The sequence below is a fragment of the Ranitomeya imitator genome, chromosome 4 (genome assembly GCF_032444005.1).
Source record: "Ranitomeya imitator isolate aRanImi1 chromosome 4, aRanImi1.pri, whole genome shotgun sequence".
Lineage (NCBI taxonomy): Eukaryota > Metazoa > Chordata > Amphibia > Anura > Dendrobatidae > Ranitomeya > Ranitomeya imitator.
The window spans coordinates 571,605,598-571,632,380 of NC_091285.1; the positions used below are offsets into that span (position 1 = coordinate 571,605,598).

At 46.1% G+C, this 26,783-nt stretch overlaps 1 protein-coding gene across 2 annotated transcripts in view; it reads left to right on the top strand.

The window, feature by feature from the left end:
* LOC138676749 (zinc finger protein 271-like) overlaps positions 1 to 26,783 on the top strand; it is a 90,535-nt gene that overhangs the window by 46,854 nt on the left and 16,898 nt on the right. The gene's annotated exons all lie outside the window — the stretch shown is intronic.

Genomic DNA, 26,783 nt, shown 5'->3' on the forward strand with positions numbered 1-26,783 from the left:
CAGCAAATTTTAAAGGAAAATGCCAGGACATCTGTCCATCAGCTGAGTTTTCAGAGAAAATGTGTCATGTAGCAACACAGAAACCCAAAGCAGACAAGTCGCTATGCGAAAAAAATGGTTAGAGAAGAAAAAACGTAAGGCGTTGTAATGGCCAAGTCAAGGTCCTGACCTTAATCCGCAATATAGAAATATTCCGGGAGGACCTGAAGCAAGCAGTTCATGGCAGAACACCGAGCAACATAATGGAGATGAAGCAGTACTGTAGGGACGAATGAGCTAAAAAATATTCAAGTTGTTGTACAAAAATAATCAACAATTACTGGAAACATTCAGACGCAGTTACTGCTGCACATGGTCGTCATGCCCGGACACTGGATGCAAAGGTTCACATACTTTTGCCATTCACACATGTGATATTACCGTAGTTTCCTCATTTAAAAAATAAAGTCTAAAATTTTTGCTTCATGTATGCAAAAATATGAAAAAATTTGAAGGCTTCTCGAACTCCAGAACTATTTGAACAGTGACCGAATCTTTGTTATTTGGGCGCTGTATGTCACTATTTTGGTTTTAAAATGGAACAACTGAGATGCAATTGAAGTGTAGACTGTCAGGTTTAATTAATGGTGTTGAACAAAAATATCCTATGCAATGTTTAGGAATTGCAATCATTTTCTACAAAGCCTCCTCATTTCAGGTGGCTCAAAAGTAATTGGTCAAATTACTTTTACCATAAATAAAAGTATAGTTTTTAATACTTTGTACAGAATCCTTTTCAGGCAATGAATGCCTAAAGTCTGGAAGTCATGGATGTCACTAAATGCTGGGTTTCCTCCTTTGTGATTCTTTGCCAGGCCTTTACTGCAGCTTAATTCAGTTGTGGCTTGTGTGTAGGTCTTTCTGCCTTAAGTTTTGTCTTATGCATGTGAAATGCTGCTCAATGGGGTTAAGATCTGGTGATTGACTCGGCCATTTTGGAATTTCCACTTCTTTACCTTAAAAAATCCTCCTGGGTGGCTTTCACAGTATGTTTTGGATCATTGTCCTTCTATACACTGAAGCACCGTCTAATCAACCTTGCTGTATTTGGTTTTATCTGAGCAGAAAGTATCGCCCAGTACACTTCAGAATTCATCCAGCTGCTTCTGTCTTCACTCACATCATCAAGAAACACTAGTGACCCAGTGCTATTGGGAGTTGTACATGCCCATGCCATCACACTGCCTCCACCATGTTTTACTGAGGATGCGGTGTGCTCTGGATCTTAAACCATTCCAAGCATAGCTGTGGAGTCTGTAAGCCAAGCCCCCGACTCCTCAATTTCCCTGACTCCAACTCCCGCTCCACAGCACTGGTCACTACTGAGCATGTACATAAAGTGCAGTACAGGTATATCCCAACTAAAACCCTAGATCCTTAGATCAGGAATAGAACAAATATTTATAGGACATTTCATAATATTCCCAAATTATTCTGAAAACATTTACAGCACATCCTGCGTTGAACTACTGAACCCAATTTATAATATATTTTAGGAGTCGGAGTCAGTCCATTTTATACCGACTATGCGACTCTGACTCCAGCCATGGTTCCAAGCCTTCTCCATGTTTTCTTCTTCCCATCATTTTGGTAAAGGTTGATCTTAATTTCATCTGTACAAAATATGCTTTTCCAGAATTGTGTTGTCTTCTTTAGATTTTTTTTTGGGGGGCAAAGTCTAATCTAGACTTTAAGGCTTATTTAATGGTTTGCACCTTGTTCTGAACCCTCTGTATTTGCTCCCATGAAGTCTTCTCTACTGAACCGCCTACTTCATGGATAGTGTTCTTGACTTGGGTGTACATTGTGAAGAGATTTTTGTCCCATGTGAATGGACTGCTATCATCCACCACTTTTGCTTCCGTTGATGTCCAGGCCTTTTTAAGTCCCCAAGCGCTCACCAGTGCAATATTTTTTGCAGAATGTACCAAACTGTTGATTTGGCCACTCCTAACTTTTCTGCTATCTGTCTTATGGATTTCTTCTTTATTTCAATCTAATAAAGGTCAGTCAGTGTCTCTTCCATTGAGAGCTCCTTTGACCACATGTTGGGGGTTCACAGCAACAACTTCAAAATACAAATGCCACATCTGGAATCAGCTCCAGACCTATTACCTGTTTAATTTCTTTTGATCCCATGAAAAAGAGGCAGCTACATATTAACCCCTCTGTGACCTTGGACGTACTATCCCGTCGAGGTGCCCTGGGCCTATCTGACCCTTGACGGGATAGTACGTCATGCCCTTTAATGCGATACCGTGACTTAAGTCGCGGTGATCGCATTAAAATTCCGATGCCATCTTACCTGGGGGGAGATGGCCTCGGCATCCAGGGCATTGTCGCCGCCCACCCGCCCTCTCGATCGCTGTGATTGGCTGTTCAATTCTGAACAGCCAATCACAGCCATTCTCATTGTTTCAGCCAATCGGAGCGGCTGAAACAATGAGGTCACAGGCTAGGATCGAGTACCGATGTACTCGATCCTAGGTCCGGTGCCTGGCAACGCCAAGCACCGGCAAGAACACCCCGGATTGGCGCGATCGCCGATCGAATCGATCGCGCCAATCGCAGGGCACCGCGCGGTATTACCGTGCTGTGCCCTGCCGGAACCTGCGTGGATCGGTGCTCTAATAGCACCGATCCTAGGATAGGATAGGATAGGACACAGTGCAGGCCCAGCAGGGCCTGCAGGAGCCGATTGGCGCGATCGATGTCATCGTCGATCGCACCAATCACAGGGCGCACCGGCGATCACGCTGTGACCGCTCTGTGCTCTGCAGGTGACCTGGCTGTGACCTGCCTAGGATGGCGCGAACAGATCCGATCCTAGGCAGGTCACAGCCAGGTAACCAGGAAAGCTCTGATTGGTGGGATCGATGTTATGGTCGATCCCACCAATGACAGGTCACAGCAGCAGCATGACCGCTCTGTGACCTGTCTGTGTCACCTGTGTCACCTGCCTGACCTGTGTATGACCGCTCTGCAGGGGTCCTCACTCTAGCTGAGGATTCCTACAGAGCGGTCATACTGCTGGATCTCCTGGCTTGATCTCTCTGCTGGATCTACCTTCTGTGCTGGGTATTGTGGTGCCACAGCAGCCTGTAGCACCACAATCCCTGCTAAAGAAAGAAGACAACTAACCGTAAGTTTTATCCCTGATCCCTGCCCAATCCCCGTTCATCCACCCCAATCCCCGTTCATCCACCCCAATCCCCGTTCATCCACCCCAATCCCCCCTTCCCCCTCTTTTTACCCCCTCCACCCCTATTTGTGCCGCCTCCGTGCGCACATTTAGTAGCCGCCGAGCGTTGATTGGTGACGCAGTTCACCGATCAACGCTCGAGCTCGCTTTTTTCCCTCGCGCCCGTTGCGCCAACTCCGTACACACATTCCGCAGCCGCCAAAGTTTGATAAGTGACGCAGTTCACTTATCAGAGTTTGTGCCTGCCGTTTTCCTTTTTTTTTTTTCACCCCCCTTTTGCGCCACCTTACTACAACCGTACGTTTTGATCACTGATCCCTGCCCAATCCCCACTTCCACCCCCATCTCCCTTCCCCCTCTTTTTACCCCCCTTTGCACCTCCTTCCGTGCGCCCATTTAACAGCCGCCGAACGTTGATTGGTGACGCAGTTCACCGATCAACGCTCGCGCTCGCTTTTTTTCCCTCACCCCCGTTGCGCCAACTCCGTACACACATCCCGCAGCCGCCAAAGTTTGATAAGTGACGCAGTTCACTTATCAGAGTTTGTGCCTGCCGTTTTCCTTTTTTTTTTTTTTCACCCCCCTTTTGCGCCACCTGACTACAACCGTACGTTTTGATCACTGATCCCTGCCCAATCCCCACTTCCACCCCCATCTCCCTTCCCCCTCTTTTTACCCCCCTTTGCACCTCCTTCCGTGCGTCCATTTAACAGCCGCCGAGCGTTGATTGGTGACGCAGTTCACCGATCAACTCTCGCGCTCGCTTTTTTCCCCTCAGCCTTTTTGCGCAACCTCTGTACACACATCCCGCAGCCGCCAAAGTTTGATAAGTGACGCAGTTCTCTTATCAGAGTTTGTGCCTGCCTTTTTTTTTTTTTTTTTTTTACAGTTTTTCTTCTCCTTTTAGCATTTTCTTTTCAGATAAGTTTGCACAAATCACTATCCCCCCACACATACACATACAGTTATCAATAAAGTGCACCCAATCACCATATTCACACAAAAATGTCCCGCTCGTCCCGTTCGTCCCAACAGCGCTATTCATTGGAGGAGGCATATGCTTTCCTTGCCTCCGACACTGATAGCGAGGGAGAGGATCCCACTTTTCTTTACTTTTCTGATTCTTCATCCTCTTCCTCCTCCTCCTCCTCTTCCTCCTCATCTTCCTCCTCGGGTCCTGCGGAACCACCACGCAGACGCCCCAGGACAGAAGATGAGGCAGCCCCCACCACTCCTGAACCAGCGCTCCCCACTGCGGAACCCACATGGACCTCGCCCCCCGAAAATTACGAGCCACTGATTCCTGATTTTGTGGCAGAATCAGGAATCAAGTTTGACACCACGGGCCTCACAGAAACAGACTTTTTCAAAGTCTTTTTCTCTGAGGATTTTATTAACCTCATGGTGGAGCAAACTAATTTGTATGCTCGTCAATTTTTGGAGCAAAACCCCGGTACATCATTTTCTAACTGGTCTCCTGTAGACGCAGTTGAAATGATGCAGTTTTGGGGCCTGGTCCTCCACATGGGGATCGTGAAGAAGCCAGAAATGCGGCAATATTGGAGTGTAGATGTTTTATATAACACTCCAGTATTCCGAATGGCCATGGTTCGGAGACGTTTTGAGGCCATCCATAAATTCCTGCATTATTCCGATAATGCACAGTGTCCCGCACGAGATGACCCCAACTTTGACCGTCTGTTCAAAGTTCGGCCGGTCATCGAACACTTCAACAAAAAGTTTTCTGAAGTGTACGTGCCCAAAAGGGACATCTGCGTGGATGAGTCCTTGGTCCATTTTAAGGGGCGGCTCGGATTCCGTCAATACCTGCCCAACAAAAGGGCCAGGTACGGAATCAAACTCTACAAGCTGTGTGAGAGTGCCTCAGGGTACATCCACAGGTTTAGAGTGTATGAAGGGAAGGACAGCAGGATTGAACCCCCTGAGTGTCCTCCTGTCCTGGGAGTGAGTGGGAAGATCGTGTGGGATTTGGTGCACCCACTGCTGGATAAAGGTTATCACCTCTATACTGATAACTTTTATACCAGCATCCCACTCTACAAATCCCTCTCTGCGCGAGGTACCGCAGCCTGCGGTACTGTGCGCAAAAATCAGAGAGGCCTCCCAAAGACGCTACTTCGGCAGATGCTCAGAAAAGGTGAGAGCAAGGCCCAATGTAGCGACCACCTGCTGGTGGTCAAGTACAAGGACAAGAGGGATGTCCTTCTCTTGACCACCATACATGGTGATAGCAGAGCCCTCAGCACTGTACGGGGTACCTCTACACAGGTCTGCAAACCGGACTGTGTACTGGGCTACAACAAAAGCATGGGGGGGGGGGTTGATCTCTCTGATCAACTCCTCCAACCATACAGTGCTTTGAGAAAGGCCAAGGTGTGGTACAAAAAGTTGGCCGTCCACATCGTACAAATGGCAATGCTCAACGCTTTCCTGCTGTTACGATGTGCACGCCACACCGATACGTCGTACCTTCAGTTCCAGGAGGTAGTGGTTAAGGCCCTGATATTTGGTACTCCGGAAGGAGAGGGCCCCAGTACTTCCGGAACTGAAGGTGCTCGTATCGTACCAGGCCAGCATTTTCCGGGGGTGGTCCCGCCAACCGGCAGAAAAGGTAAGCCGCAAAAAAGGTGCCGAGTGTGTTACAAAAGGGGAATGCGCAAGGACACCATTTATCAATGCGACACCTGCCCCGAAAAACCTGGCCTGTGTATGAAGGATTGCTTCAGATTGTACCACACCTCCATGCACTACTAATTTACTTTACAAGAAAGCGTACATTAGTTCCAAAAAGGGGGCACATCTAGATAAGTTCCTTGGGGGGGGGAGGGGGTCTAGGTTCCAAAATGATGTCACTTGTGGGTTTTTTTTACTGTTTAGGCACATCAGGGGCTCTGCAAACGGAACATGACGACCGCAGACCATTTCATCAAAGTCTGCATTCCAAAACGTCACAACTTCCCTTTCGAGCCCCAACGTGTGCCTAAACAGTTTTTTCCCACATATGGCGTACCAGCGTAATCAGGACAATTTGGACAACAACTTTTGATGTCCAATTTCTTCTGTTACCTTTGGGAAAATTAAAAATTGGGGACTAAAATATCATTTTTGTGGGAAAAAATAGGATTTTTTATTTTCACGCCTGGGCATTATAAACTTTAGTGAAGCACGTGGGGGTTCAAAATTCTCACCAAACACCTAGATAAGTTCCTTAGGGGGTACAGTTTCCAAAATGGGGTCACTTGTGGGGGGTTTCTACTGTTTAGTCACATCAGGGGCTCTGCAAATGGAACATGATGCCAGCAGAACATTCCATAAAAGTCTGCATTCCAAAACGTCACTACTTCCCTTTCGAGCCCCAACGTGTGCCCAAACAGTAGTTCCTCCCCACATATGGGGTATCAGCGTACTCAGGACAAATTGGACAACAACTTTTGGGGTCCAATTTCTCCTGGAACCCTTGGGAAAATTAAAAATTGGGGACTAAAATATCATTTTTGTGGGAAAAAATAGGATTTTTTATTTTCACGCCTGGGCATTATAAACTTTAGTGAAGCACGTGGGGGTTCAAAATTCTCACCAAACACCTAGATAAGTTCCTTAGGGGGTACAGTTTCCAAAATGGGGTCACTTATGGGGGGTTTCTACTGTTTAGTCACATCAGGGGCTCTGCAAATGGAACATGATGCCAGCAGAACATTCCATCAAAGTCTGCATTCCAAAACGTCACTACTTCCCTTTCGAGCCCCAACGTGTGCCCAAACAGTAGTTCCTCCCCACATATGGGGTATCAGCGTACTCAGGACAAATTGGACAACAACTTTTGGGGTCCAATTTCTCCTGGTACCCTTGGGAAAATAAAAAATTGGGGACTAAAATATCATTTTTGTAGGAAAAAATAGGATTTTTTATTTTCACGCCTGGGCATTATAAACTTTATTGAAGCACGTGGGGGTTCAAAATTCTCACCACACAACTAGATAAGTTCCTTAGAGGGTCTAGTTTCCAAAATGGGGTCACTTGTGGGGGGTTTCCACTGTTTAGGCACATCATGGGCTCTCCAAACGCGACATGGCGTCTGATCTCAATTCCAGCCAAATTTAGCTTGAAAAAGTCAAACGGCGCTCCTTTCCTTCTGAGCCCTGCCATGTGCCCAAACAGTGGTTCCCCCCACATATGGGGTATCAGCATACTCAGGACAAATTGGACAACAACTTTTGGGGTCCAATTTCTCCTTTTACCCTTGAGAAAATAAAAAATTGGGGACTAAACGATCATGTTTGTGGAAAAAAATAGGAATTTTTTTTTTCACGCCCCGGCGTTATAAACTTTCGTGAAGCACTTGGGGGATAAAAGTGCTCATGACACATCTAGATAAGTTCCTTAGGGGGTCTAGTTTCCAAAATGGGGTCACTTGTGGGGGGTTTCCACTGTTTAGGCACATCAGGGGTTCGCCAAACGTGACATGGCGTCCGATCTCAATTCCAGCCAAATTTAGCTTGAAAAAGTCAAACGGCGCTCCTTTCTTTCTGAGCCCTGCCATGTGTCCAAACAGTGGTTCCCCCCCACATATTGGGTATCGGCGTACTCAGGACAAATTGGACAACAACTTTTGGGGTCCAATTTCTCCTTTTACCCTTGAGAAAATAAAAAATTGGGGACTAAACGATCATGTTTGTGGAAAAAAATAGGAATTTTTTTTTCACGCCCGGGCATTATAAACTTTCGTGAAGCACTTGGGGGATAAAAGTGCTCATGACACATCTAGATAAGTTCCTTAGGGGGTCTAGTTTCCAAAATGGGGTCACTTGTGGGGGGTTTCCACTGTTTAGGCACATCAGGGGCTTGCCAAACGTGAAATGGCGTCCGATCTCAATTCCAGCCAAATTTAGCTTGAAAAAGTCAAACGGCGCTCCTTTCCTTCTGAGCCCTGCCATGTGTTCAAACAGTGGTTCCCCCCCACATATGGGGTATCAGCGTACTCAGGACAAATTGGACAACAACTTTTGGGGTCCAATTTCTCCTTTTACCCTTGAGAAAATAAAAAATTGGGGACTAAACGATCATGTTTGTGGAAAAAAATAGGAATTTCTTTTTTCACGCCCGGGCGTTATAAACTGTCGTGAAGCACTTGGGGGATAAAAGTGCTCATGACTAGTGTTGAGCGATACCGTCCGATACTTGAAAGTATCGGTATCGGATAGTATCGGCCGATACCCGAAAAATATCGGATATCGCCGATATCCGATACCAATACAAGTCAATGGGACATCAAGTATCGGAAGGTATTCTCATGGTTCCCAGGGTCTGAAGGAGAGGAAACTCTCCTTCAGGCCCTGGGATCCATAGGGAGGTGTAAAATAAAGAATAAAAATAAAAAATATTGATATATTTACCTCTCCGGCGGCCCCTGAACTCAGCGCGGGTAACCGGCAGGCTTCGTTGTTCAAAATCAGCGCTTTTAGGACCTGAGAATCACGTCCCGGCTTCTGATTGGTCGCGGGCCGCCCATGTGACCGCCACGCGACCAATCACAAGCCGCGACGTCACCGCAAGCTATTGACGCGCTCATTTTTAAAAATGAGCGCGTCAATAGCTTGCGGTGACGTCGCGGCTTGTGATTGGTCGCGGCCACGCGACCAATCACAAGCCGCTATGTCTTTCAAAGCCATTAACGCGCTCATTTTTAAAAATGAGCGCGTCAATAGCTAGATTTTACAGATCCCTATGTATCCGATACCGATACCCGATACCACAAAAGTATCGGATCTCGGTATCGGAATTCCGATACCGCAAGTATCGGCCGATACCCGATACTTGCGGTATCGGAATGCTCAACACTACTCATGACACATCTAGATAAGTTCCTTAGGGGGTCTAGTTTCCAAAATGGGGTCACTTGTGGGGGGTTTCCACTGTTTAGGCACATCATGGGCTCTCCAAACGCGACATGGCGTCTGATCTCAATTCCAGCCAAATTTAGCTTGAAAAAGTCAAACGGCGCTCCTTTCCTTCTGAGCCCTGCCATGCGCCCAAACAGTGGTTCCCCCCACATATGGGGTATCAGCATACTCAGGACAAATTGGACAACAACTTTTGGGGTCCAATTTCTCCTTTTACCCTTGAGAAAATAAAAAATTGGGGACTAAACGATCATGTTTGTGGAAAAAAATAGGAATTTTTTTTTTCACGCCCCGGCGTTATAAACTTTCGTGAAGCACTTGGGGGATAAAAGTGCTCATGACACATCTAGATAAGTTCCTTAGGGGGTCTAGTTTCCAAAATGGGGTCACTTGTGGGGGGTTTCCACTGTTTAGGCACATCAGGGGTTCGCCAAACGTGACATGGCGTCCGATCTCAATTCCAGCCAAATTTAGCTTGAAAAAGTCAAACGGCGCTCCTTTCCTTCTGAGCCCTGCCATGTGTCCAAACAGTGGTTCCCCCCCACATATGGGGTATCAGCGTACTCAGGACAAATTGGACAACAACTTTTGGGGTCCAATTTCTCCTTTTACCCTTGAGAAAATAAAAAATTGGGGACTAAACCATCATGTTTGTGGAAAAAATAGGATTTTTTTTTTTCACGCCCAGGCGTTATAAACTTTTGTGAAGCACTTGGGGGATAAAAGTGCTCATGACACATCTAGATAAGTTCCTTAGGGGGTCTAGTTTCCAAAATGGGGTCACTTGTGGGGGGTTTCCACTGTTTAGGCACATCAGGGGCTCGCCAAGCGCGACATGGCGTCTGATCTCAATTCCAGCCAAATTTAGCTTGAAAAAGTCAAACGGCGCTCCTTTCCTTCTGAGCCCTGCCATGCGCCCAAACAGTGGTTCCCCCCACATATGGGGTATCAGCATACTCAGGACAAATTGGACAACAACTTTTGGGGTCCAATTTCTCCTTTTACCCTTGAGAAAATAAAAAATTGGGGACTAAACGATCATGTTTGTGGAAAAAATAGGAATTTTTTTTTTCACGCCCGAGCGTTATAAACTTTCGTAAAGCACTTGGGAAATAAAAGTGCTCATGATACATCTATATAAGTTCCTTAGGGGGTCTAGTTTCCAAAATGGGGTCACTTGTGGAGGGTTTCCACTGTTTAGGCACATCAAGGGCTTGCCAAACGCAACATGGCGTCCGATCTCAATTCCAGCCAAATTTAGCTTGAAAAAGTCAAACGGCGCTCCTTTCCTTCTGAGCCCTGCCATGCGCCCAAAAAGTGGTTCCCCCTCACATGTGGGGTATCAGCGTACTCAGCATAAATTGGACAACAACTTTTGAGGTCCATTTTCTCTTTTTACCCTTGGGAAATTAAAAAGATTATTGCTGAAAGATCATTTTTGTGACTAAAAAGTAAAATGTTAATTTTTTCCTTCCATGTTGCTTCTGCTGCTGTGAATCACCTGAAGGGTTAATAAACTTCTTGAATGTGGTTTTGAGCACCTTGAGGGGTGCAGTTTTTAGAATGGTGTCGCTTTTGGTTTTTTTCTGCCATATAGACCCCTCAAAATGACTTCAAATGTGAGGTGGTCCCTAAAAAAAATGGTTTTGTAAATTTTGTTGTAAAAATGAGAAATTGCTGGTCAAATTTTAACCCCTATAACTTCCTTGAAAAAAAAAAGTTTGTTTCAAAAATTGTGCTGATATAAAGTAGACATGTGGGAAATGTTATTTATTAACTATATTGTGTCACATAACTCTCTGGTTTAACAGAATAAAAATTCAAAGTTGGAAAATTGTGAAATTTTCAAAATTTTCGCCAAATTTCCGTTTTTTTCACAAATAAACGCAAGTTATATCGAAGAAATTTTAGCACTATCATGAAGTACAATATGTTACAAGAAAACAATCTCAGAATCGCTAAGATCCGTTGAAGCGTTTCGGAGTTATAACCTCATAAAGGGACAGTGGTCAGAATTGTAAAAATTGGCCTGGCCATTGACGTGCAAACCACCCTTGGGGGTAAAGGGGTTAAAGAGCTCTAATTCCTAAACCCTAGCTCCAAATAGGATGTGAATACACTCAAAGCTAAGAGTCTGCACTTTAAGCCTGTATTGATTACATAACTATCTTGACTATGTTTTGGTAAAGAGCTAAAATGCCAAAACTTGTTACTGTCCAAATATGTTTGGACCCAACTATGTATTATATGCATATATATATATATATATATATATATATATATATATACATACATACATACATACATACATACATACATACATACATACATACATACATACATATATATATATATATATATATATATATATATATATATATATATATGTATATATATATATATATATGTATATATATATATATATATATATATATATATATAACTTTTAGGTGGGTGGCATGAGCAGTGCAAAGAGGTTTGGAAGTGACTGTGATTGCCAGCACCTACACTGAGTATCAGTGTCACTTGCAGACGTCATCACTGCACTGTGCATGTACCCCCTCCTGAAATGTAAAAATGCAAAAACTCAGTACTCTTGAGCTAAGTTGGGTAATGAAGAGCTGGCTGTCAAACAATATGAAGTCAGCATTGACGCCCTGTCCATAGAGCGGAGTAGAAGGAACTGCCCTTTCAACTTGACAGAATCAGGAGAATCTCCATCAGGAGCTGTCACATGACCGCTCTGAGCAGGGTGCGCCACATGAGAGGCATGTAGTTAGTGCCTACCTGCCTATAAGTGCAGAGCACTAATGGTAAAAGTAAAAAGGCCCAAACAGCCACTTCAACATTAAGTCTTTATCTTACATCAGAGCAGGATTCACATCAACACTAGGGTTGAGCGAAACGGGTCGTTCATTTTCAAAAGTCGCAAAAGTTTCATGAAACCCGATCCGACCCCTGTGCGGGGTTGGCCATGCGGTACGCGACTTTCGCGCCAAAGTCGCGTTTCAATGACGCGAAAAGCGCCATTTCTCAGCCAATGAAGGTAAACGCAGAGTGTGGGCAGCGTGATGACATAGGTCCTGGTCCCCACCATCTTAGAGAAGGGCATTGCAGTGATTGGCTTGCTGTCTGCGGCGTCACAGGGGCTATAAAGGGGCGTTCCCGCCGACCGCCATGTTACTGCTGCTGATCTGAGCTTAGGGAGAGGTTGCTGCCGCTTCGTCAGAAGCAGGGATAGCGTTAGGCAGGGTCCATTAACCACCAAACCGCTTGTGCTGTAGCGATTTCCACTGCCCAACACCACCTTCGGTGTGCAGGGACAGTGGAAGCTACATTTTTTTTTTTTTTTTCCCCCTCAGCGCTGTAGCTCATTGGGCTGCCCTAGAAGGCTCCCTGATAGCTGCATTGCTGTGTGTACGCCGCTGTGCAAACCAACTGCTTTTTTCAAAGCACAAATCCTCTTGTTCCTTCCTTTCTGCACAGCTATCTTTTTGGTTTGTACACACTTTTTATTTAATTTGTGCATCAGTCCACTCCTTATTGCTGCCTGCCATACCTGGCTGAGATTACTGCAGGGAGATAGTAATTGAAGGACACTCCCTGTTTTTTTTTTTTTTTTTTTGTGGGAGATTAAGATTGGCATTTCTGCTAGAGTGCCATCCCTGTCTGTGTCATCTCGCACTCAGTGGGCCATAGAAAGCCTATTTATTTTTTTGCTTGATTTTGGTTCTAAAATCTACCTGAAAAAATCACTACATCAATCAGTGGGAGAAAAATATTGGCCTCAGGGCTTGTGTGCCACTCCTGACTCCTGTGTGCATCATCACTCACTCAGTGGGCCATAGAAAGCCCTTTTTTTTTTTTTTTTTTTTTGCTTTATTTGGGTTCTAAATTCTACCTGAAAAAATCAATAAATCAATCAGTGGGAGATTAATATTGGCCTTTGGGCTTGTGTGTCAGTCCTAAGCGTGCCATCTCTCTCTCTCAGATAGTGGGCCATAGAAAGCCTATTTATTTTTATTTTTTTTTATTGGGTTTATAAATTTTCCCTGGAAAAAAAAAAAAAAGTGGGAGATTAATATTGGCCTCTGGGCTTGTGTGCCAGTCCTGAGCGTGCCATCTCTCTCACAAATAGTGGGCCATAGAAAGCCTATTTATTTTTTTTTTTTTGGTTTTATAAATTCTCCCTTAAAAAAAAAGGGAGATTAATATTGGCCTTTGGGCTTGTGTGCCAGTCCTAAGCGTGCCATCTCTCTCTGTCTCTCAGATAGTGGGCCATAGAAAGCCTATTTATTATTTTTTTTATTGGGTTTATAAAGTTTCCCTGGAACAAAAAAAAAAAAGTGGGAGATAAATATTGGCCTCTGGGCTTGTGTGCCACTCCTGACTCCTGTGTGCGTCATCTCTCACTCAGTGGGCCATAGAAAGCCTTTTTTTGTTTTGTTTTCTAAATTCTCCCTGAAAAAATCATTTTATTTTATTTGGTTTCTAAATTCTTCCTGAAAAAATCATTTTATTCTATTTTTTTTTCCTAAAATCTCCCTGAAAAAAAACAAAAAAAAAACAAATCAGTGGGAGATTAACCCCTTAGCGACCGCCGATACGCCTTTTAACGGCGGCCGCTAAGGGTACTTAAACCACAGCGCCGTTAATTAACGGCGCTGTGGAAAAAGTGTATAGCGCCCCCCACAGGCCGATTTTCTCCGGGGTCTCGGCTGCCGAGGGTAGCCGAGACCCCAGAGAACATGATTCGGGGGGTTTTTAACCCTCCCCGCATTTGCGATCGCCGGTAATTAACCGGTTACCGGCGATCGCAAAAAAAAAAAAAAAAAGCGATCTCTTTTTAATTTCTCTGTCCTCCGATGTGATCGCACATCGGAGGACAGAGAAAAGGGGTCCCAGGTGGCCCCCCAATACTCACCTAGCTCCCCCGATGCTCCTCGTGTCTCCCGGTGGGCGCCGCCATCTTCAAAATGGCGGGCGCATGCGCAGTGCGCCCGCCGGCCGGCACCGGGAGAATCTTTGGGGTCTCGGCTGCCTGGGGTAGCCGAGACCCCAAAGAGCATGATCGGGGGTCGGTTTTAGCGACCCCTGTTTTGCGATCGCCGGTAATTAACTGTTTACCGGCGACCGCAAAAAAAAAAAAAAAAGTAAAGTGTAATTCTCTGTCCTCTGATGTGATCGCACATCAGAGGACAGAGAAATAGGGGGATTCGGGGACCCTAGCATACTCACCTAGGTCCCTGGATCCTCTTGCTGCTCCTCCTGGCCGCCGGCAGAAGAACATGGCGGACGCATGCCCAGTGCGCCCGCCATCTGTCTCCATCTGCCGGCCGGCAGGAGAACAGCGGTTAGGGCTAAAATTAGGGTTAGGGTTAGGGGTAGGGTTAGGGGTAGGGTTAGGGGTAGGGTTAGGGTTAGGGGTAGGGGTAGGGTAGGGTTAGGGTTAGGGGTAGGGTTAGGGGCAGGGTTAGGGGTAGGGTTAGGGGTAGGGTTAGGGGTAGGGTTAGGGTAGGGGTAGGGTTAGGTTAGGGGTAGGGTTACGGCTAGGGTTAGGTTAGGGGTAGGGTTAGGTTAGGGTTAGGGGTAGGGTTACGGCTAGGGTTAGGTTAGGGGTAGGGTTAGGGGTAGGGTTAGGGGTAGGGTTAGGGGTAGGGTTAGGTTAGGGGTAGGGTTAGGTTAGGGTTAGGGGTAGGGTTAGGGGTAGGGTTAGGGCTAGGGTTAGGGCTAGGGTTGGGGCTAAATTTAGGGTTAGGGTTGGGGCTAAATTTAGGGTTAGGGTTGGGGCTAAATTTAGGGTTAGGCTTCTTTCACACTTACGTCGGTACGGGGCCGTCGCAATGCGTCGGCCCGACATACCGACGCACGTTGTGAAAATTGTGCACAACGTGGGCAGCAGCTGTAGTTTTTCAACGCATCCGCTGCCCAATCTATGTCCTGGGGAGGAGGGGGCGGAGTTACGGCCACGCATGCGCGGTCAGAAATGGCGGATGCGACGTACAAAAAAACGTTTCATTGAACGTTTTTTTGTGCCGACGCTCCGCCAAAACACAACTGATCCAGTGCACGACGGACGCGACGTGTGGCCATCCGTCACGATCCGTCGGCAATACTATGGGCAAAAAACGCATCTTGCGGGCACATTTGCAGGATCCGTTTCTTGTCCAAAACGACGGATTGCGACGGAATGCCAAACAACGCAAGTGTGAAAGTAGCCTTAGGGCTAGGGTTAGGGTTTGGGCTAAAGTTAGGGCTAGGGTTGGGGCTAAAGTTAGGGTTAGAGCTGGGATTAGGTTTAGGGTTTGGATTAGGGTTGGTATTAGGGTTAGGGTTGGCATTAGGGTTACGCTTGGGATTAGGGTTAGGTTTGGGATTAGGGTTAAGGTTAGGGTTGTGATTAGGGGTGTATTGGGATTAGGGTTAGGTTTGAGGTTAGGGTTGAGATTAGGATTAGGGGTGTGTTGGATTTAGGGTTTTGATTAGGGTTATGGTTAGGGTTGACATTAGGGTTGTTTTGGGGTAAGGGTTGTGATTATGGTTAGGGTTAGTGATTAGGATTATGGATCAGGTTGGGATTAGGGTTAGGGGTTGGAGCTAGAATTGGGGGGTTTCCACTGTTTAGGTACATCAGGGGGTCTCCAAACACGACAGCCAATTTTGCGCTCAAAAAGTCAAATGGTGCTCCCTCCCTTCTGAGCTCTGCCGTGCGCCCAAACAGTGGGTTACCCCCACATATGGGGCATCAGCGTACTCGGGATAAATTGGACAACAACTTCTGGGGTCCAATTTCTCTTGTTACCCTTGTGAAAATAAAAACTTGGGGGCTACAAAATCTTTTTTGTGAAAAAAAAAATATTTTTTATTTTCACGACTCTGCATTCTAAACTTCTGTGAAGCACTTGGGCATTCAAAGTTCTCACCACACATCTAGATAAGTTCCTTGGGGGGTCTAGTTTCCAAAATTGGGTCACTTGTGGGGGGTTACTACAGTTTAGGTATATCAGGGGCTCTGCAATCGCAACATAATGCCCACAGACCATTCTATCAAAGTCTGCATTCCAAAAAGGCGCTCCTTCCCTTCCGAGCTCTGCCGTGCGCCCAAACAGTGGTTTACCCCCACATATGGCACATCAGCGTACTCGGGATAAATTGGACAACAACTATTGCAGTCCAATTTCTCCTGTTACCCTTGTGAAAATAAAAACTTGGGGGCTACAAAATCTTTTTTGTGAAAAAAAAAATATTTTTTATTTTCACGACTCTGCATTCTAAACTTCTGTGAAGCACTTGGGCATTCAAAGTTCTCACCACACATCTAGATAAGTTCCTTGGGGGGTCTAGTTTCCAAAATGGGGTCACTTGTGGAGGGTTTCTACTGGTTAGGTACATCAGGGGCTCTGCAAATGCAACATAATACCCGCAGACCATTCTATCAAAGTCTGCATTCCAAAACGGCGCTCCTTCCTTCCGAGCTCTGCCGTGCGCCCAAACAGTGGTTTACCCCCACATATGGGGTACCAGCATACTCAAGACAAATTGGACAACAACTTTTGGGTTCCAATTTCTCTTGTTACCCTTGTAAAAATAAAAACTTGGGGGCTACAATATCTTTTTTGTGGAAAAAAAAAATATTTTTTTTTTCACGGCTCTACGTTATAAACTTCTGTGAAGCACATGGGGGTTCAAAGTGCTCGCCACACATCTAGATAAGTTCCTTAAGGGGTCTAGTTTCCAAAATGGTGTCACTTGTGGGGGGTTTCCACTGTTTAGGCACATCAGGGGCTCTCCAAACGCGACATGGCATCCAATCTCAATTCCAGCCAATTCAACATTGAAAAAGTAAAACGGCGCTCCTTCACTTCCAAGCTCTGCGGTGCGCCCAAACAGTGGTTTACCCTCACATATGGGGTATCGACGTATTCAGGAGAAATCGCACAACAACTTTTGTGGTCTAATTTCTCCTGTTACCCTTGTGAAAATAAGAATTTGTGGGCAAAAAGATCATTTTTGTGTAAACAAAAGCGATTTTTTTATTTTCACGGCTCTACGTTATAAACTTCTGTGAAGCACTTGGGGGTTCAAAGTGCTCACCACACATCTAGATAAGTTCCTTAAGGGGTCTAGTTTCCAAAATGGTGTCACTTGTGGGGGGTTTCCACTGTTTAGGCACATCAGGGGCTCTCCAAACGCGACATGGCATCCAATCTCAATTCCAGCCAATTCAACATTGAAAAAGTAAAACGGCGCTCCTTCACTTCTAAGTTCTGCGGTGCGCCCTAACAGTGGTTTACCCCCACATATGGGGTATTGGCATATTCAGGAGAAATTGCATAACAAAATTTATGGTTACATTTCTGTTTTTACACTTGTGAAAATAAAAAAAATGGTTCTGAATTAAGATGTTTGCAAAAAAAAGTTAAATGTTCATTTTTTCCTTCCACATTGTTTCAGTTCCTGTGAAGCACGTAAAGGGTTAATAAACTTCTTGAATGTGGTTTTGAGAACCTTGAGGGGTGTAGTTTTTAGAATGGTGTCACACTTCATTATTTTCTATCATATAGACCCCTCAAAATGACTTCAAATGTGATGTGGTCCCTAATAAAAAATGGTGTTGTAAAAATGAGAAATTGCTGGTCAACTTTTAACCCTTATAACTCCCTAACAAAAAAAAATTTTGTTTCCAAAATTGTGCTGATGTAAAGTAGACATGTGGGAAATGTTATTTATTAACTATTTTTCGTGACATATCTCTCTGATTTAAGGGCATAAAAATACAAAGTTTGAAAATTGCAAAATTTTAAAAATTTTCGCCATATTTCCGTTTTTTTCATAAATAATCGCAAGTAATATCGAAGAAATGTTACCACTAACATGAAGTACAATATGTCACGAAAAAACAATCTCAGAATCAGCGGGATCCGTTGAAGCGTTCCAGAGTTATAACCTCATAAAGTGACAGTGGTCAGAATTGCAAAAATTGGCTCGGTCATTAAGTACCAAATTGGCTCTGTCACTAAGGGGTTAATATTGCCCTTTCTGCTTGTGTGCCAGTCTTGACTCCTGGGTGTGCCATCTCTCTCTCTCTCTCCAATTGTGGGCCATAGAAAGCCTATTATTTTTTTAGCTTGATTTGGGTTCCAAAATCTACCTGAAAAAATCACTACATCAATCAGTGGGAGATAAATATTGGCCTCTGGGCTTGTGTGCCACTCCTGACTCCTGTGTGCGTCATCTCTCACTCAGTGGGCCATAGAAAGCCTTTTTTTGTTTTATTTGTTTTCTAAATTCTCCCTGAAAAAATCATTTTATTTTCTTTGGTTTCTAAATTCTTCCTGAAAAAATCATTTTATTCTATTTGTTTTTTTCCTAAAGTCTCCCTGAAAAAAAAAACAAAAAAAAACAAATCAGTGGGAGATTAATATTGCCCTTTCTGCTTGTGTGCCAGTCTTGACTCCTGAGTGTGCCATCTCTCTCTCTCTCTCCAATTGTGGGCCATAGAAAGCCTATTATTTTTTTAGCTTGATTTGGGTTCCAAAATCTACCTGAAAAAATTACTACATCAATCAGTGGGAGATAAATATTGGCCTCTGGGCTTGTATGCCACTCCTGACTCCTGTGTGCGTCATCTCTCACTCAGTGGGCCATAGAAAGCCTTTTTTTGTTTTATTTGTTTTCTAAATTCTCCCTGAAAAAATCATTTTATTTTATTTGGTTTCTAAATTCTTCCTGAAAAAATCATTTTATTCTATTATTTTTTTTCCTAAAGTCTCCCTTAAAAAAAAAAAAAATCAAATCAGTGGGAGATTAATATTTACATTTGTGCTTCAGTGACAGTCCTGCGTGTGTGGCATCTCTCTCATTTGTTGCCACCAACAACAGAGTATGTAACATTGTGCCTGATTTTCGTTGTGGTCTCACTCACCTGTAAAGGGGTAGCTAAATCATACTGAAGTTATAGCTCACCGTGTAATTTGTGTGACAGCAACAAATACCGTTAGTTTGTTTACTTTTTTAAAACAATGAGGAAGTATGGTGGAAGAGGTCGTGGCCGGGGGCGTTCATTGTCAGCTGGTAATGAGGGTAGTGGTAGTGGTGGAGCATCAGCTGGTCGTGGGAAAAAATATATTGCACCTAAGTCTGGAGCTGTGGAGCCAGGTTCGTCGTCTGGCTACACAAGGCCTCGAACGCTCCCTTTTCTGGGAGTAGGAAAACCGCTTTTAAAGCCGGAGCAGCAAGAGCAAGTTTTGGCTTATCTTGCTGACTCAGCCTCTAGCTCTTTTGCCTCCTCTCGTGAAACTGGTAAATGTCAAAGCAGCGCGTCGTTAGTGGATGTTCACGGTCAGGGACAAGTCGCTTCCTTGTCCTCTTCAGCAAAAACAACAACAGAGAAGAATACAGCAGGCGACACAACGGGTTACTCCATGGAGCTCTTTACACATACCGTCCCTGGCTTAGAAAGTGAAGCAGTTAACAGTCCATGCCCATTACAAGTTGAATCTGACATGGAGTGCACTGATGCACAGCCACAGCCAGACTACTATGCTGGTCCTTTGACTCAGACCACAACATTGCCCTCGCAGGGTGCTGATCAAGAATCAGACCCTGATGAGACTATGTTGCCCCATCACGAACGCTATACCACCGACCGACACGGTGACACAGACGAAGTTGCAGACGAGCTACAAGAAGAGGTAATAGATGACCCAGTTCTTGACCCCGATTGGCAGCCATTGGGGGAACAGGGTGCAGGCGGCAGCAGTTCTGAAGCGGAGGAGGAGGGGCCGCAGCAGGCATCAACATCGCAACAGGTTCCATCTGCCGGGCCCGTATCTTGCCCAAAACGCGTGTCAAAGCCAAAACCTGTTGGAGGACAGCGTGGCCATCCGGTTAAAGCTCAGTCTGCAATGCCTGAAAAGGTATCCGATGCTAGAAAGAGTGCAGTCTGGCATTTTTTTAAACAACATCCAATTGATCAGCGCAAAGTCATCTGTCAAAAATGTTCAACTACCTTAAGCAGAGGACAGAATCTGAAAAGTCTCAATACAAGTTGCATGCATAGACATTTAACCACCATGCATTTGCAAGCCTGGACTAACTACCAAACGTCCCTTAAGGTTGTAGCACCCTCGGCCAATGAAGCTAGTCAGCAACGCAACATCCCTTCCGGCAGTGTAGGGCCACCATTTTCCGCACCACCTGCAGTATCTGTGCAGGTTTCTTTGCCAGGCCAAAGCAGTCAGGGTCAGGGAATCACCAGTTTCGTAGTAGGAAACACTGCATCTAGGGCACCGGTGGCAACAATACCATCTCCCACCGCCTCTCAGTCTGCCATGTCCACCGGCACCCCCGCTAGTTCCACGATCTCCAGCTCTCCAGTCCAGCTCACCCTACATGAGACTATGGTTAGAAAAAGGAAGTACTTAGCCTCGCATCCGCGTACACAGGGTTTGAACGCACACATAGCTAGACTAATCTCGTTAGAGATGATGCCCTACCGGTTAGTTGAAAGCGAAGCTTTCAAAGCCCTGATGGACTACGCTGTACCACGCTACGAGCTACCCAGTCGACACTTTTTTTCCAGAAAAGCCATCCCAGCCCTCCACCAGCATGTTAAAGAGCGCATCGTCCATGCACTCAGGCAATCTGTGAGCACAAAGGTGCACCTGACAACAGATGCATGGACCAGTAGGCATGGCCAGGGACGTTACGTGTCCATCACGGCGCACTGGGTAAATGTGGTGGATGCAGGGTCCACAGGGGACAGCAAGTTTGGGACAGTTCTGCCTAGCCCACGGTCTAGGAAACAATTGGCTGTAGCCGTTCGCACCCCCTCCTCCTCCTCTTCGTCCTCCTGCAGAAGCGAGAGCTCGTCCACAGACCGCAGTCGCACAACCACTCCATCCGCAGCTGCCACTGTTGCACACCAGGTCTCCCATTATGGGGCAGCTACTGGCAAACGTCAGCAGGCTGTATTGGCTATGAAGTGTTTGGGCGACAACAGACACACCGCGGAAGTTCTGTCCGAGTTCTTGCAGAAAGAAACGCAGTCGTGGCTGGGCACTGTAGATCTTGAGGCAGGCAAGGTAGTGAGTGATAACGGAAGGAATTTCATGGCTGCCATCTCCCTTTCCCAACTGAAACACATTCCTTGCCTGGCTCACACCTTAAACCTGGTGGTGCAGTGCTTCCTGAAAAGTTATCCGGGGTTATCCGACCTGCTCCTCAAAGTGCGTGGACTTTGCTCACACATCCGCCGTTCGCCCGTACACTCCAGCCGTATGCAGACCTATCAGCGTTCTTTGAACCTTCCCCAGCATCGCCTAATCATAGACGTTGCAACAAGGTGGAACTCAACACTGCACATGCTTCAGAGACTGTGTGAACAGAGGCGGGCTGTTATGTTTTTGTGCGAGGATACACATACACGGGCAGGCAGTAGGATGGCAGACATGGAGTTGTCAGGTGTGCAGTGGTCGAAGATTCAAGACATGTGTCAAGTCCTTCAGTGTTTTGAGGAATGCACACGGCTGGTTAGTGCAGACAATGCCATAATAAGCATGAGCATCCCCCTAATGCGTCTGCTGATGCAAAGTTTGACGCACATAAAGGATCAGGCGTCTGCAGCTGAGGAAGAGGAAAGCCTTGATGACAGTCAGCCATTGTCTGGCCAGGGCAGTGTACAGGACGAGGTAGCGGGCGAAGAGGAGGAGGAGGACGAGGAGGATGATGGGGATGATTATATTTTTAATGAGGAAGCTTTTCCGGGGCCACTGGAAATTGGTGGCGCGGCAAGGCCGGGTTCTGGTTTTTTGAGGGACACAAGTGACGTGGATTTGCCTGAAACTGCCCCTCAACCAAGCACAACCGCAGATTTGAGAACTGGAACTTTGGCCCACATGGCGGATTATGCCTTACGTATCCTCAAAAGGGACACACGCATAACTAAAATGATGAATGATGACGATTACTGGTTGGCCTGCCTCCTTGATCCTCGCTATAAAGGCAAATTGCAAAATATAATGCCACATGAGAACTTGGAACTAATATTAGCAACCAAACAATCAACTCTTGTTGACCGTTTGCTTCTGGCATTCCCTGCACACAGCGCCCGTGATCGTTCTCACACGAGCTGCAGGGGCCAGCAGACCAGAGGTGTTAGAGGGGCAGAAATCAGAAGTGGCGTTGGCCAGAGGGGTTTTCTGACCAGGTTGTGGAGTGATTTTGCTATGACCGCAGACAGGACAGGTACTGCAGCATCAATTCAAAGTGACAGGAGACAACATTTGTCCAGTATGGTTACAAACTATTTTTCATCCCTTATCGATGTTCTCCCTCAACCGTCATTCCCATTTGATTACTGGACATCAAAATTAGACACCTGGCCAGAATTGGCAGAATATGCATTGCAGGAGCTTGCTTGCCCGGCAGCTAGTGTCCTATCAGAAAGAGTATTCAGTGCTGCAGGTTCAATACTAACAGAAAAAAGGACTCGTCTGGCTACCCAAAATGTAGATGATCTAACCTTCATTAAAATGAACCACAACTGGATTTCGAAATCTTTTGCCCCACCTTGCCCGGCTGACACCTAGCTTTCCTATGAAAAGGTCTTGCCTGTGGACTATTCTGAATGCCTTTTCCAATCTCGTAATTTTCTGCACCTGATTGTCCAGCATACGACATGTTTACACCTCACTAAATGGCCAAACTCCCCACACGGGGCCGTGGTATCGACACTTGGCGACAGCACCCGTGAGAGTGCAGTTTGTCTGAAGAGGTGGGTGAGCCCGCTTTTGGTCGACGGCACTGCCACTGGGTCCCTCCTAGTACAATAAAGTGTCTCTGGCGGTGGTGGTGCGCACCCAACGTCAGACATACCGTTGTAATATGAGGGGCCCTGGGCCTGTACCGCCGGCCACAAGACAGTTTCCCCCCACCCCAGCTCAAACAGTGCTCTACCACTTGCAAAATTATCTCACAGCTCCACCAATGTTTAGTCTATGCGCTGACATCCTTCAATGCCTGCCACTGACAATACCATTGTATTGACATTTTTGTTATGTTAGGCCTTCGATGCCTGTCTGTGGTCACTCCTTCCACTAGGCCTCCACTGACCACACCACTGCTGCCCGTGTACCCCTGTAACCAATTTAAAATTGCCTACAGCCATGTGTTATTATTTTAGGCCTTCGATGCCTGTCTGCGGTGACTCCTTCCACTAGGCCTCCACTGACCACACCACTGCTGCCCGTGTACCCCTGGAACCAATTTAAAATTGCCTACAGCCATGTGTTATTATTTTAGGCCTTCGATGCCTGTCTGCGGTGACTCCTTCCACTAGGCCTCCACTGACCACACCACTGCTGCCTGTGTACCCCTGGAACCAATTTAAAATTGCCTACAGCCATGTGTTATTATTTTAGGCCTTCGATGCCTGTCTGCGGTCACTCCTTCCACTAGGCCTCCACTGACCACACCACTGCTGCCCGTGTACCCCTGGAACCAATTTAAAATTGCCTACAGCCATGTGTTATTATTTTAGGCCTTCGATGCCTGTCTGCGGTCACTCCTTCCACTAGGCCTCCACTGACCACACCACTGCTGCCCGTGTACCCCTGGAACCAATTTAAAATTGCCTACAGCCATGTGTTATTATTTTAGGCCTTCGATGCCTGTCTGCGGTGACTCCTTCCACTAGGCCTCCACTGACCACACCACTGCTGCCCGTGTACCCCTGGAACCAATTTAAAATTGCCTACAGCCATGTGTTATTATTTTAGGCCTTCGATGCCTGTCTGCGGTGACTCCTTCCACTAGGCCTCCACTGACCACACCACTGCTGCCCGTGTACCCCTGGAACCAATTTAAAATTGCCTACAGCCATGTGTTATTATTTTAGGCCTTCGATGCCTGTCTGCGGTGACTCCTTCCACTAGGCCTCCACTGACCACACCACTGCTGCCCGTGTACCCCTGGAACCAATTTAAAATTGCCTACAGCCATGTGTTATTATTTTAGGCCTTCGATGCCTGTCTGCGGTGACTCCTTCCACTAGGCCTCCACTGACCACACCACTGCTGCCCGTGTACCCCTGGAACCAATTTAAAATTGCCTACAGCCATGTGTTATTATTTTAGGCCTTCGATGCCTGTCTGCGGTCACTCCTTCCACTAGGCCTCCACTGACCACACCACTGCTGCCCGTGTACCCCTGGAACCAACATCAGAAAATATAAAAATAAGTATGTTGCTTATAACAAAGAAAATACTGGAGAGATATCAAATGCAGACATTTTAACATTAAAAACAAACACATACAACAAAAATCTGGTACAGTACTAAAAATGGCCACCAGCTACAATAACTTTCTCCTGCAAGTAGTTAACTGAAAGGTTTTTTCAATTTTAAACACAGATATGGCATCCACCGAGTGTTGTCCTGTCGCGTCTTCTTTATATTATTGCCAAGAAGATGCAAAACAATGAAAATAATAAAATCATTATTTACCAAAAAAATAGAGTAAGTCAAAACCACATTGCAAATAAACATTCATTACAAATAAAGAAGCAGGGCGCGTCCGAGGGTGAGTATATACCTAATAAGAATATAATCACCCTCGGACGCGCCCTGCTTCTTTCCGACAGCCTTCCTTCCTAAGAATCAGCCCTTCCGTGGTGTAGAGAGAGGGTTTGTTACACTCCAAGGTGTTCCCCAGGTTGCCTTTCCTGAGCTTCGATCTTCCGGCTCTCGTTTAGTAGTTGTTGGAAACTACGCTGCATTGGGCCTACAAATTGGGTATGGGGTGTAGAGAGATGGTGTGTTCCACTCCAAGGTGTTCCCCAGGTTGCCTTTCCTGAGCTTCGATCTTCCGGCTCTCGTTTAGTAGTTGTTGGAAACTACGCTGCATTAGGCCTACAAATTGGGTATGGGGTGTAGAGAGATGGTGTGTTCCACTGTAGAGAGATGGTGTGTTCCACTCCAAGGTGTTCCCCAGGTTTCCTCGCCAATGCTTCGATCATCATGCTCTCGTTTAGTAGTTGTTGGAAACTACGCTGCATTAGGCCTACAAATTGGGTATGGGGTGTAGAGAGATGGTGTGTTCCACTCCAAGGTGTTCCCCAGGTTTCCTCTCCATTGCTTCGATCTTCATGCTCTCGTTTAGTAGTTGTTGGAAACTACGCTGCATTAGGCCTACAAATTGGGTATGGGGTGTAGAGAGATGGTGTGTTCCACTCCAAGGTGTTCCCCAGGTTTCCTCTCCATTGCTTCGATCTTCATGCTCTCGTTTAGTAGTTGTTGGAAACTACGCTGCATTAGGCCTACAAATTGGGTATGGGGTGTAGAGAGATGGTGTGTTACACTCCAAGGTGTTCCCCAGGTTTCCTCTCCATTGCTTCGATCTTCCGGCTCTCGTTTAGTAGTTGTTGGAAACTACGCTGCATTAGGCCTACAAATTGGGTATGGGGTGTAGAGAGATGGTGTGTTACACTCCAAGGTGTTCTCCAGGTTGCCTTTCCTGAACTTCTATCTTCAGGCTCTCATTAAATTGTGGTTAAACGGAACAACTGCATTTGGCGTACTAGTTGGTTTGGGGCCTACTATCGGTGTCTGACACTCCTTGCTGTTCTCCTGGTTTCCTGTCCTGAAATTCCGTTTTCAGGCGCTCGTTAAGTAGTTGTTAATGTTAGACTGCATTTGGCCTACTAGTTGGGTTGGGGCCTACTATCGGTGTCTGCCACTCCTTGCTGTTCTCCTCCACTGAACAAAGCTGTGCCGCCTGTTTACTACGGTTGCCAATTTTGAACTGCATTTCGACTACTTACTGATTTGGGCCTACTCTCTGTGTCAGCCTCTCATTCCAGTTGTCCTCCACTGCAATGCCCCCTGGTTATTCCTGTGTTACCAATTTTGAACTGCATTTAGCCAACTTTATTCTTTGGGCCTATATCTGTGTTTCCTCCTCATCCTGCCCATTGCCCAGCCAGTGATAGATGAGTCTGCTGGTACATTGACCCATAACGCAACATTCCCCGTGCACGCTACACAACAACATTGTGACCCTGCTGAAAGTCAGGTTGCTCTTCCCGCAATACCATACCACCTTACACGGGGACAAAGAGGAAGGTGCAGATGAAAGTGCAGGTTCCTTCTTCAGGTGGGGGGAGGAATACTAGTTGGCGACGTCACTGGCACAGGGCCTCTCATAGTACGCAAAAGTGTTGCTGCCGGTGGGAGGCGCCCCCGCCGTGCAAACACACCGCTGTACTTTGAGGGGCCCTGTGCCAGTGCCAATGCCAACGAGTGGGCCCCCCCTGCTTGCTCAGGTTCACAGCACTTGCAAAGTTGAAATACTTACCTCTCCCTGCTCCACTGCCGTGACGTGGTCCAGATTTCCTGGGCCCACTAATTACTTGAACCAGCCCTACCCACCACAACTTTAGCCAAATGACCCCCAATTTCAAATGCCTTCCAATTATTATAAGGTAAACTACGCTTGACAAGCTTCATTAAGAAGAATGGATGGTTTTGACATTAAAATGGGCACTCTAGGTGTTTTCCTGGCCCCCACTCACTGCCGACTATGCTGCCCCATTGACTTACATTGGGTTTCGTGTTTCGGTC